Source organism: Tyto alba, unplaced genomic scaffold (genome assembly GCF_018691265.1).
Source record: "Tyto alba isolate M040663 unplaced genomic scaffold, T.alba_DEE_v4.0 Super-Scaffold_14, whole genome shotgun sequence".
Lineage (NCBI taxonomy): Eukaryota > Metazoa > Chordata > Aves > Strigiformes > Tytonidae > Tyto > Tyto alba.
This window is the reverse complement of record NW_024881276.1, coordinates 35,773,155-35,783,215: the sequence shown is the minus strand read 5'-3', so window position 1 is coordinate 35,783,215 and position 10,061 is coordinate 35,773,155. Positions and strand designations below refer to the sequence as shown.

Genomic DNA, 10,061 nt, shown 5'->3' with positions numbered 1-10,061 from the left:
GAAAATTTTTCACAACAAGAACAATCAGCCACTGGAATAATCTTCCCAGGGAAGTGGTGGATTCCCCAACATTGGGCAATTTTAAGATTCAGCTGGACAGGGTGATAAGTCATCTTGTCTAGACTGTGCTTTTGCCAAGAAAGGTTGGACCAGATGATCCTAGAGATCCAACCTGGGATTCTATGATTCTCTGATGATTCTATGATAATTGCTTTAAGCTATGGTTTGTTTGTTTTTTTTTTTTTTTTTTTTTTTTTTAATTTAATGTTTTTATATATGTTAAAATAAAAACCTAATTTCTATTAAAAACTTCATCATACAGCTTACTAACAGACTGTAAGTATCAACACTTACAATTTTGACATCCTTAACAATGATCTCTTAACTATGAAATTTTATCTTTAGACTTTTGTATCATTACAGAAAATAACACCCAAATTATATAATAATTTGCTGAATTATGAACAAATGTTACTCTGAGAACTTTATCCTCTCTTCCATAATAAAATGATCTCAAGAAAATGGAAAACCATTTCCTAAGGTAATACTTAGTGTGTTATTTGGGCAAGTGATTATCTAATATCACATAGCTTTTACTAATTTCTAAATCAGTGTGAAATTATAACATAAAATTATAAGAGAACTTTATACGCAAGTAAATTTACTGTGCTCACTTTTTATCCTGTCTCTGTACAACAAAAGCTGACATTTTGGACATAGCTGGGAAATTGCATTAGCTCTGGGAGTTCATATTTAAACATGCTCTTCACTGATGGAAATATGCTCACATTTCAAATATTTTTGACAGAATATTTCATAAGTGAACCTTATACTCCCTGAGGGATTATGCCACTATTTCCATTTAATTAAATTGATTAAATTAAAGTAAATGGTGCTCTAATCTCAGAAGGAGAATGTATATCATTTAATAAAAATGTTGTCATTTATTCTGCTGTATTGTATATACAGCACACAATATCTTAGATTCCAGCTTTTCTAACAAGCTATTTTTTATACATGATTTAAGATGATCTTGAACATTTGAAAAACTTCCGTATGTCTGAATGTATTACCATAAAAATACCAGATTCTCATGCCCCTACCCTCTGGTTATAGTTACAGGTAACAGTTGAGACTGGGATAGTGGACATGTAAAGATGTCTTTCAAAAATGCTACAATTCTGCATAGTTTCTGTGTATGTGTTTAACCAAGGGAAAATCTGCTGTCAGAATTCCTCTGCAACTCCCATGACCAACAAAAATCTTATCTGGGGAAATATTACAGCTTCCCTCAAGGGATATAATGTAAACAAACTAAATATGATACATCTAGGTCACACACTAGGATAAAAGAAAAATATATGAAGGCAACTGGCCTAGATTCTGTAGTCTGAGTATCCTTTCTTTTGTTCTGGAAAGGCTTCATTTACCTGTATTTCATGCAGCTATTGCTCTGAAATAGCTACAAGTACAGGAACTTTATTTTTTTTTTTTAACCATATTGCAAATTTTACCCACAGGAAAATATACAAGGTTAATAACAGAGTATGAACTGATGAGCTAGAAAACAGAATCACAGAATCATTGAGGCTGGAAGGGATGTCTTGAGAACATCTAGTCCAAACCCCTACACAAGCAGGGTCAGCCAAAACAGGTTACTCAGGACTATATCCAGTCAGGTTTTGAATACCTCCATTGATGGAAACTCTACAGCTTCTGAGCAACCTGTTCCAAACAATTCTCCTTATTTTAATGTACCTCAGGGAGTAAGGCTGATTACAAAGATGACTGGATTTGAACTATTTAAAAGGAAATGAAACAAGATCATGAAGAAATAGTTACTGAACAATAAAAGTAAAAATGACACAAAGCTGCAATTTAACAAATTCTTTCCCATATTAATGCATAACCATAGAAGTGATAAGCTTGATTTCTGGCACTGTGCTGGTTTTGGCTGGGATAGAGTTAATTTTCTTCATGGTAGCTTGTATGGGGTTGTGTTTGTGCTGAAAACAGTGTTGATAACACAGAGATGTTTTAGCTGATGCTGAGCAGTGTTTGCACATTGCCAAGGCTTTTTCTGCTTCTCACACCGCCCCACCAGTGAGGTGGCTGGGGGTGCACAAGGAGTTGGGAGGGGACACAGCCAGGACGGCTGACCCCGGCTGACCTAAAGGACATTCCATACCATATGGCATCATGCTCAGCACATGAAGCCGGAGCAAGAAGGAGTAAGGGGTGGAGGTTCAGAGTGATGGTGTTTTGATTCCCAAGCCACAGTTATGCATGATGGAGACCAGCAGTCCTGGGAGTGGCCGAGTACCTACCTGTCCATGGAAGGGGTGAATGAATTCCTTGTTTTGTTTTGCTTATGTGCATGGCTTTTGCTTTACCTGTTAAACTGTCTTTATCTCAGCCCATGAGTTTTCTCGCTATTACCCTTCCAATTTTCTACCCCATCCCAGCAGGGGGGAGTGAGAGAGCAGCTGGGTGGTGCTTAGTTCCTTGCTGGTGTTAAACCACGACAAGCACATATTTCAAGATGTGGACATCTGGAGTCCAAAAGTTATTTGACTGTATTTTCGAATGGCAACCTGCATCCTGAAACCAAGTTAACAATTTCAATCTTACTTGAAAAAGTTCCAGAGCTGTACATTTTTAGTATCCATCATTGATCCTACACTGACACCTAGAAGAATAAACTTTGCTAAGCTAGAGATACATGAGGTATATTCTCCGCTCAGTGCTTCCTCTAGGATCTCTAGTATTCAATAAACTGAGCTGAATAACTGATAATGTTGTTTTTTGTTTTTTGTTTTTTTTTTTTTTTTTTTTTTTTCTCATTTGGACCTCTTCTAGAACACGTTCATTTTTTCTCCATTAAATTATTCAAAATAACATAAAGGATATGATCTAAGAGGTATGTGATACAACAGTATATGGTTGAAGAATCTCTAAGCCTAAAATCTCCAAATCTACAGTTCAGAAGTATTTTTTGAATGAATCATTTGACCTGGATCACCCTTGGCTGAGGGATCTGGGTCTCTTTAGTCTTGAAAGGAGAAAGCTGAGGGAAATCTTATCACTGTCTACAACTGCCTAATCAGAGGATACAGAGAAGATGGAAACAGATCCTCCTCAGAGGTGCACAGTAATAAGATGAGAGGCAAAAAAAATGAGCTGGAATATGGGAAATTATGATTAGATATAAGGAATAAACATTTTCTATCATGAGCCAAAAACATTAATAAAAAAGTGTTTCCTTTCAAGAAAAAACTGTGGGGGAGAGGGGACTAAAATAAAGAATGCTTTTAATTTAAATAGAAAATTTTTACACATATTACATTTTCATAGCAACAAGGTAATCTATTTTTTTTATTATTATTCTACTCCTGTGTTTAAGAGTGACTAGTCTGATTTCAAATTCACTTAACATGTCTTTTTCACTCCTGACAATTGATGCACATACAATATTAGATAAAAATCTGGAAATGCATCAGGCATATACTCACTTCTACCAGGCTGGCTGAGATAGGAGATAGCTGGTAATCAAACCTATTGGAACAGTGGATGCAGAGGTTTGGACTGATAAGACTGCAGTCAGTAATGTGGTGCAAGATGGAGGAGAGAGGACTGGCAGCCAAAGACAGGCAGCTACTGAGTACAGAGGAGAAAAGATTTACTGAGTCAGAGATCCTGAAAGGTTATCCTGCTCAGGACACAATCAGAGTAAACAGTATCTCAGCCTCCCCGAAGTACTGGCAAATCTGTAAACTACGCAGAGTGCGATTACCATTTTCTCTAGTGAAGGATCAATAAACAGAATGTTGTGTACATATATAACACATTTTTGGAATTTAAAATTTAGTCTCCTATCAGTTTTGCTTCTCCTCCTCTTGTGAGACTGTTGATTACTTAAACTCATAAACATGTTCAGGTTTATTCTGATTATAACTTTTTATGCCCAAAGGTGCCTGTCTATATTGGAGTTAGTTTTATGAATCTTCAGTAATAGGGAGTTGTAGAATAGACATTTCCAGATCCATAATAGTGGATTCGGAAAGTGTTTGGAAGATCTTTTGGGAAAAGTGACTGAAACAGATGATTCTTTTCTTAGAAAACTTTAAAATTCAACAAACAGAAAACACAGTAATTCACAATGTATTTATGATTAGCTGCATATCTATTTTCTAATTCATATCCATGAAATTTCTGAATGAAGTGAACATCAGCTATCATTCTTTTAAAATTATAATTACAGTAATAAAAATCTCAAAAAAGAAGATTTTCATTTCACTCTCACAGGATGAAAGTTTAATATGATTTGAATCCCCCCCAAAAAAACCCCAATCTATAAGCCTCTGAGCTGATCTGACTTTTTTTAAGAGCATGGTTTTGTGAATTTCTTCTAATACACTAGTAATTTGTGTAAATAATATAAATAGAGTAACAAAACATGGATTAGTTGTCTTTGAGAGTTACAAAAGAGACCACTAAAATGTAAAGTTACAGAAAAAGTCAGAAGAATCCTTCACTGCCTGTATTTTAAACAATAATGTCACTTTGTATTGTGTGTTCCTTCTAGTTTGCTATGTCTGAACTACATTTCAAACAGAACTACCTGTCTCATATCAAATGCTAGAACTGTTTCATAAAATGTGTTCTTCCATTTACAACACTTTTAAACACAAATGAAGATGTATTTTGCTGTTTTACTCCTGATCGCTTGTGACATAGTATGCTTAAGTTACCATTAGTTTATGGATAAGCACAGAAAAGTTATATAAAATTACTGTCCTATATACACACACACAAACACAGAATATAAGCATACATATAAAATACTATGAAAAAAACTCCACATTCAAAGTCTGTAATAGTCTTATGCTATGGTAAAGAAATCATAGACACCTGAGGCTTTAAAACTTGAACTGGATTAAGCTAGTAAAACAAAAAGGCCCACATTTGCTCTACAAATAGCAGAATAAACACATATGAAAGGCAAATATATTTTAAAGTTCAAGTTCAGACCCTACACAGTGATACGGTGAAGGATTGCATCTTATGTTATTTGTTTATTTTCCACTATGATTTTTTTTTTTAAATCAAACAATATTTTTGTAGATCTTTCTCTACAATAAATTTTATCTCTCTGAGACAAAAATATACATGCTAGCTCCTTTGTGTTTTGAGTTTTAAGTTTGTGCCAGAAGTACCAGTGGAATCATCTTCTCACATTAAAGATAAAATAAATTTTCTGAAGAGCTGAGCCTGTCAAAATAGATGGAAGAAGAATCTTTTGCCTGTATGTTCAAATAATAGATGCAGCATACATAAATAACACTCAAGAACAGCCTGAATATTTCTTACATTTAAATTAAGTTTTCTAGTGACAAACTGGACTTCTGAAAAGTAATATCTCTTAGATTGGACAGAGGAAAAGCATTAAGATCTATAAGTATTAGAGTTCTTATTGATATGACAAGAATTTTTTTGTGCTGAATAATAAGGCAAATACTGATGAAAAAAAGGTCAATGAATATAATGAACTGCAGTTGTCATGGGAACCAGCAATGTCTTTTACCTGTGATTAGATACTGACATAAATCAGGTGCATGTTTGTATGTATATGCTCATGAGAGGAAAGTTATTTAGCTTGAAGAAATATATTCATGAGAGACAAACAAGAAAATAAGCTATTTCATATTCCATTTACAGACATACTCCTATTCAGAATTGTCCACCCTCAAAACTGGGTCAGCAATTTAGCTGTTGCAGTAAAATAATTTTGGTTTGGGAAAATCATCAGCTGTTTTTCTCCAAGGTCAGATGAGTCAGCAGAGAATAATTTCTTAGCAATAAACTAACTTTAAAAAATGAACTGTCTCTATTTAAAAACTGGATCTACTGAGGATTATGTATACACACGTGGCCTCAAATGCCTTCAGGTCCTTAGCTTTTTATGTCAGCACAGATATTTCAGATCTGTCCTAGAACTTGGAATACATATTTTATTGGTAATATGACTTTAAAATAAAATGTTATAAACATACTTTTATCAGCATAATCCTTTGACACACGTTCTCAAAAGCCCTATACAAGCTCTGATAACTTATTATCTGATTAATTTGTCTGAACAAGTAAGGGATATTTTAGACCAACATAATAAAAAACATCGTCAGCACAAAATATTAATCCCATGACAAACTTTTATATAAAAAAAGCGTTTTATAGAAGAATGCATGACACAAAGCTTTTTTTTTTTTTTTTTTTCTTCTGTAAAAACACATTTTTGCTTAAAATCAGATAGACAAAACATATTGCTAAGGTTTGGTCAAACTATAAGTGACCTGGGTGTGTGATAGACCTCCTTCCTGTGAGCCAGCCTGCACCAGCCCTGCTCTCACAGATTCTCTGCATCATGTTGATTTCACAAGAGATTCATTGTTACCATTAAAGGATTAATTTTATTATTTTTCCATCTTTGCAGCTACCAGCATGCTCTTCATACTGAAACTGGAGAGGAAGCACAGGTGCTTTTTATTTCTTCTTTATTTCTACACCCTGCCAGGGGAAATTTCTACCAAATAGCTAAAACTGTAACCACAGTAGGCTGCAAAAAGTCACTTTTTATAGACTTTGACAGAGTAATGTATAATCTAAATTTGAAAACATTTCTTTAGTTCTATTCCACAAGAAAATTATACACTATTTCATTAAAAGTTATACTTTATTTCTTTAAAAAGTCATATCTAGGTTCGCATTTTACATTGGACACTACAGCTTGTTTGCATATGTGCTCATTGTTGCTTATCTTTCAGTTCTGCAAGATTTTAAGAACTACCTGTTTAGTGAGCATATCATAATAAGTAATTTTGTTATTTCCAATTATGTTCTTCAGTGGTGAGTTTCCCAGCCCACAGAACCATGCTGGTTTAGATCTCAGCCTAGCGGAAATATTAGAAACTCTGCTGATGGCCCACAAGACAGTTGACAGTGAAATGGACTCTACTAGAAAGTGTTACACTGAAGTTGTAGAGAACATTAAAACAATTATCATATCTTCCAAATAACCACCATATTATTGATTGCACTGTTGATCTTATTTTTCTGTTTCACTTTATCAAGGTGATAAATCTATTAGTTATAAAAAACCTTAGAATCTTGAAACAGTTTTCAGTGCACAGCCAGTTCTATCAGTCAGAAAAAGAGTATTTCTTAGATTATTTTTTATAGATCACTAATTTTATAAATTAAAAAAAAAAAATCTATACTAAATGAGAAAAAAATAATGTCACTTTCTAGGAGAGAACTTCTTTAGGTTTTTCATCAAATATAGATTATTAAATCAAGATCACTGTGCCTTTGTATGCATTAAAAATAATCAATAAATCCTTCTACTTCTATAGGTACACCAGTATCAGAGAATTTGTTATTAAGTCAATTTTATCATACAGTTTTTGCTTTTTATATTATTAACTCAGGGATAGTTTCATTACTTGTAACATCACTCTAATGCCCATATTTACAGGTGACAAAGAATTTCCATTACAGTTGTAACTTATGATACCATTTTCTTTTCTTCAAATTTTGGCACAGGAAAATTGCAGCTATTCACTTAGATCTATTATAAAATGGACTTTTATAATAATGACATAAGAATTTGAAATGAAAAGCAGGGCACAAAGGCCTATAGAGCAGTTACAAGTCGAAATGTTGCTTTCAGAATACTATTATCTACATATGATAAGAAAAATGGAGTTGTGAGGAAGATGATAGGTGAGGAAATAGAAAACCTGATCAGTATTGAACTCCAGAATTATCTGAAAATTCCATTTTTAAGACACTGAAACTTTTTCTTTCCCACTCTACCTAGGTAACATTCCTTTATGAGACCACACAGAAGGACCCCGGCTATGGACAATCAGAACCACCTTTTTATTGTTGGTGCTCGCTTGCTTCCTAAATTTCTTCCAGTGTGACAGAGTTCACTGTGGAAATTGTTAGGGTTTTTTTGCCCAAACAGTTTGAGAAACACCAGAATGGTACCAGTCTATGTGAAGCCTAAAATAATTTCTTTCAAGGCCTCAGATGGATTAATTTTCATTCTGCACATCTAGTCAGCTTATTTATCTACTAGATCATGTTTATTCTATGAGGTCTAAGTAATTTCTTGTTCTAGTAGAATGAAAGCTCCTATACCAAAGAAGAGGAACATGAAAAACTTCATTTTCTGATATGTTAACAATTAGATCCTCTTCATTAAATAATTCCACTTAGCAATTATACATAAATTTTAGTCTGCATTTTACCAACATAGAAATATTTTTATCAGTTACAAGAAACTGGAGAATGGTTTACTTGATTTAGTTGAGATTTAAATATGAAAATTGAGTGAATGATCAGCTTTCAAAAAATACAATAACCTGTATCAAGAAATCTTGTTTATTTTAATTTATTTCTAGAATTATTGCATGTACTTTAGCCTAATAAAACAGAGGTAGAAAACAGAAAATAAAATTTTCAGACTATTCAATCCACCTTCAGTTTGCTTTACGTCTTCTCTGCATCCTTTGAAGAGTTTGACACCAGTTGTTTTTCATATGTTGCATACTAAAGTTAGCAATTATTAAAAATAGTTCCTTTTCAGAAAAATATTTATACAAAAATAAGTTCATTTTACTCAAGATATGTGGAAGTTGCAAATACTGGCATTAAGACATGACAGTTTGGATAAAACTGTATGCTACTGTATTATAGTACAGGTACTTAGAAAATCCTAAATCCTATCTCCTTTCAAATGATTTTTGCTTTTCCCTGCAATAAGAGTGGGATAACTATGAGAGTCTTTGATAGAGCAGAATCAGAAGACCTTTACCTCCAGGGAGCTAAGACAAGCCCACCTTAAGTTTAAGCAATTTTCCCAAAGTAGGATATATAAATCTTAGTTTCTTGTACAAGGCAAAAGAAGGCAACTCAATAAATTGAGGTCCTTAACAGAACAAGGAGGTTAATCATTATTAGAACTATGATATTATTAATAATATTAGTAATCATTCAAGATTATTCAGGCCTGAATTAAAGAGACTTTCTAGCCCTTCAACAGGATGACACGCACCTATTTTGTCTTTAAAAACTCACTTTGTCTCAGTTTACTGTTCTTAGAGGCCCCGCAAATTTCTAAAAAAAAACAAGTAAGATATTGAAATTGTTGCAGTTACCTTAATAAAATAGCTTGAATCCTAGAATATTATTTTGATTTTAGTTTAGAATATGATTTTGATTTTAAAATAGAGTTATAGCAGCTATGAGAATATAAAGCACACTAAGGCCCTTAGGAATAGGTAGCTAGTATGGTGTGTGCCTTGAACATTATAAGAATTGTTATGGACTCTGAATTAAAACAATGGGTACTGGTTATGGACCTTGAGTCAAAACAATAGGTACCAGAAGAAACTGGGTTTGGTTTGGTAGATCAGCCAAAGATAAAATGAGCATGCACAAGGATGGAGTTCAATCAGCAGAGAAAGTGAGGAAGACTATCGATGACCACCAGAGGAACCCCATCCAACATAGCCAAGCATGTGTTAGAGACATTTGCATATGATAATGATTTCCAGGAAATAACATTAATATGCTAATCATTAGCCTCCCCTCATTCTATTCAAATCAATCAGTAAAGATGACCAATGATTTCTGTAGAATAGGAATATATAGGTGAGGTAACTGAAATCCAATCATTATTAAGGTCAAACTAAACTTTATGAATTTTTTTGATCTTATGTAACCATGACTCTGCTGAAAAAGTGTATAAATATGTTGCGATTGTACCTGTCGGTGAACACGTCTTTGGTGGAGTTATGTCCTCAGTGCTGGAATAAAGAAGTGCCTGTTTATCTGCTTTGTGTAGATAAGTTCTATTTGCGACTGCGACCGCTACCAAAATCAAAGAAAACAAATACATTTGCTTGTGACAGACCTCATGGAGATCAAAGATAAAACCACATAGCCAAGAACTATGGCTATTTCTGTTCCACAACTCTTAAAAAATCACTGCTTTG

The 10,061-nt window shown here is 33.7% G+C and overlaps 1 long non-coding RNA gene across 1 annotated transcript; it reads left to right on the top strand.

Moving 5' to 3' along the window:
- The first annotated feature begins 2,273 nt into the window (after positions 1–2,273).
- LOC116960892 lies at positions 2,274–7,915 on the top strand. Its single transcript, XR_004406659.1, has 3 exons — positions 2,274–2,342; positions 6,491–6,533; positions 7,877–7,915. It is a non-coding gene; the product is annotated as an uncharacterized LOC116960892 (long non-coding RNA).
- Positions 7,916–10,061: the final 2,146 nt, after the last annotated feature.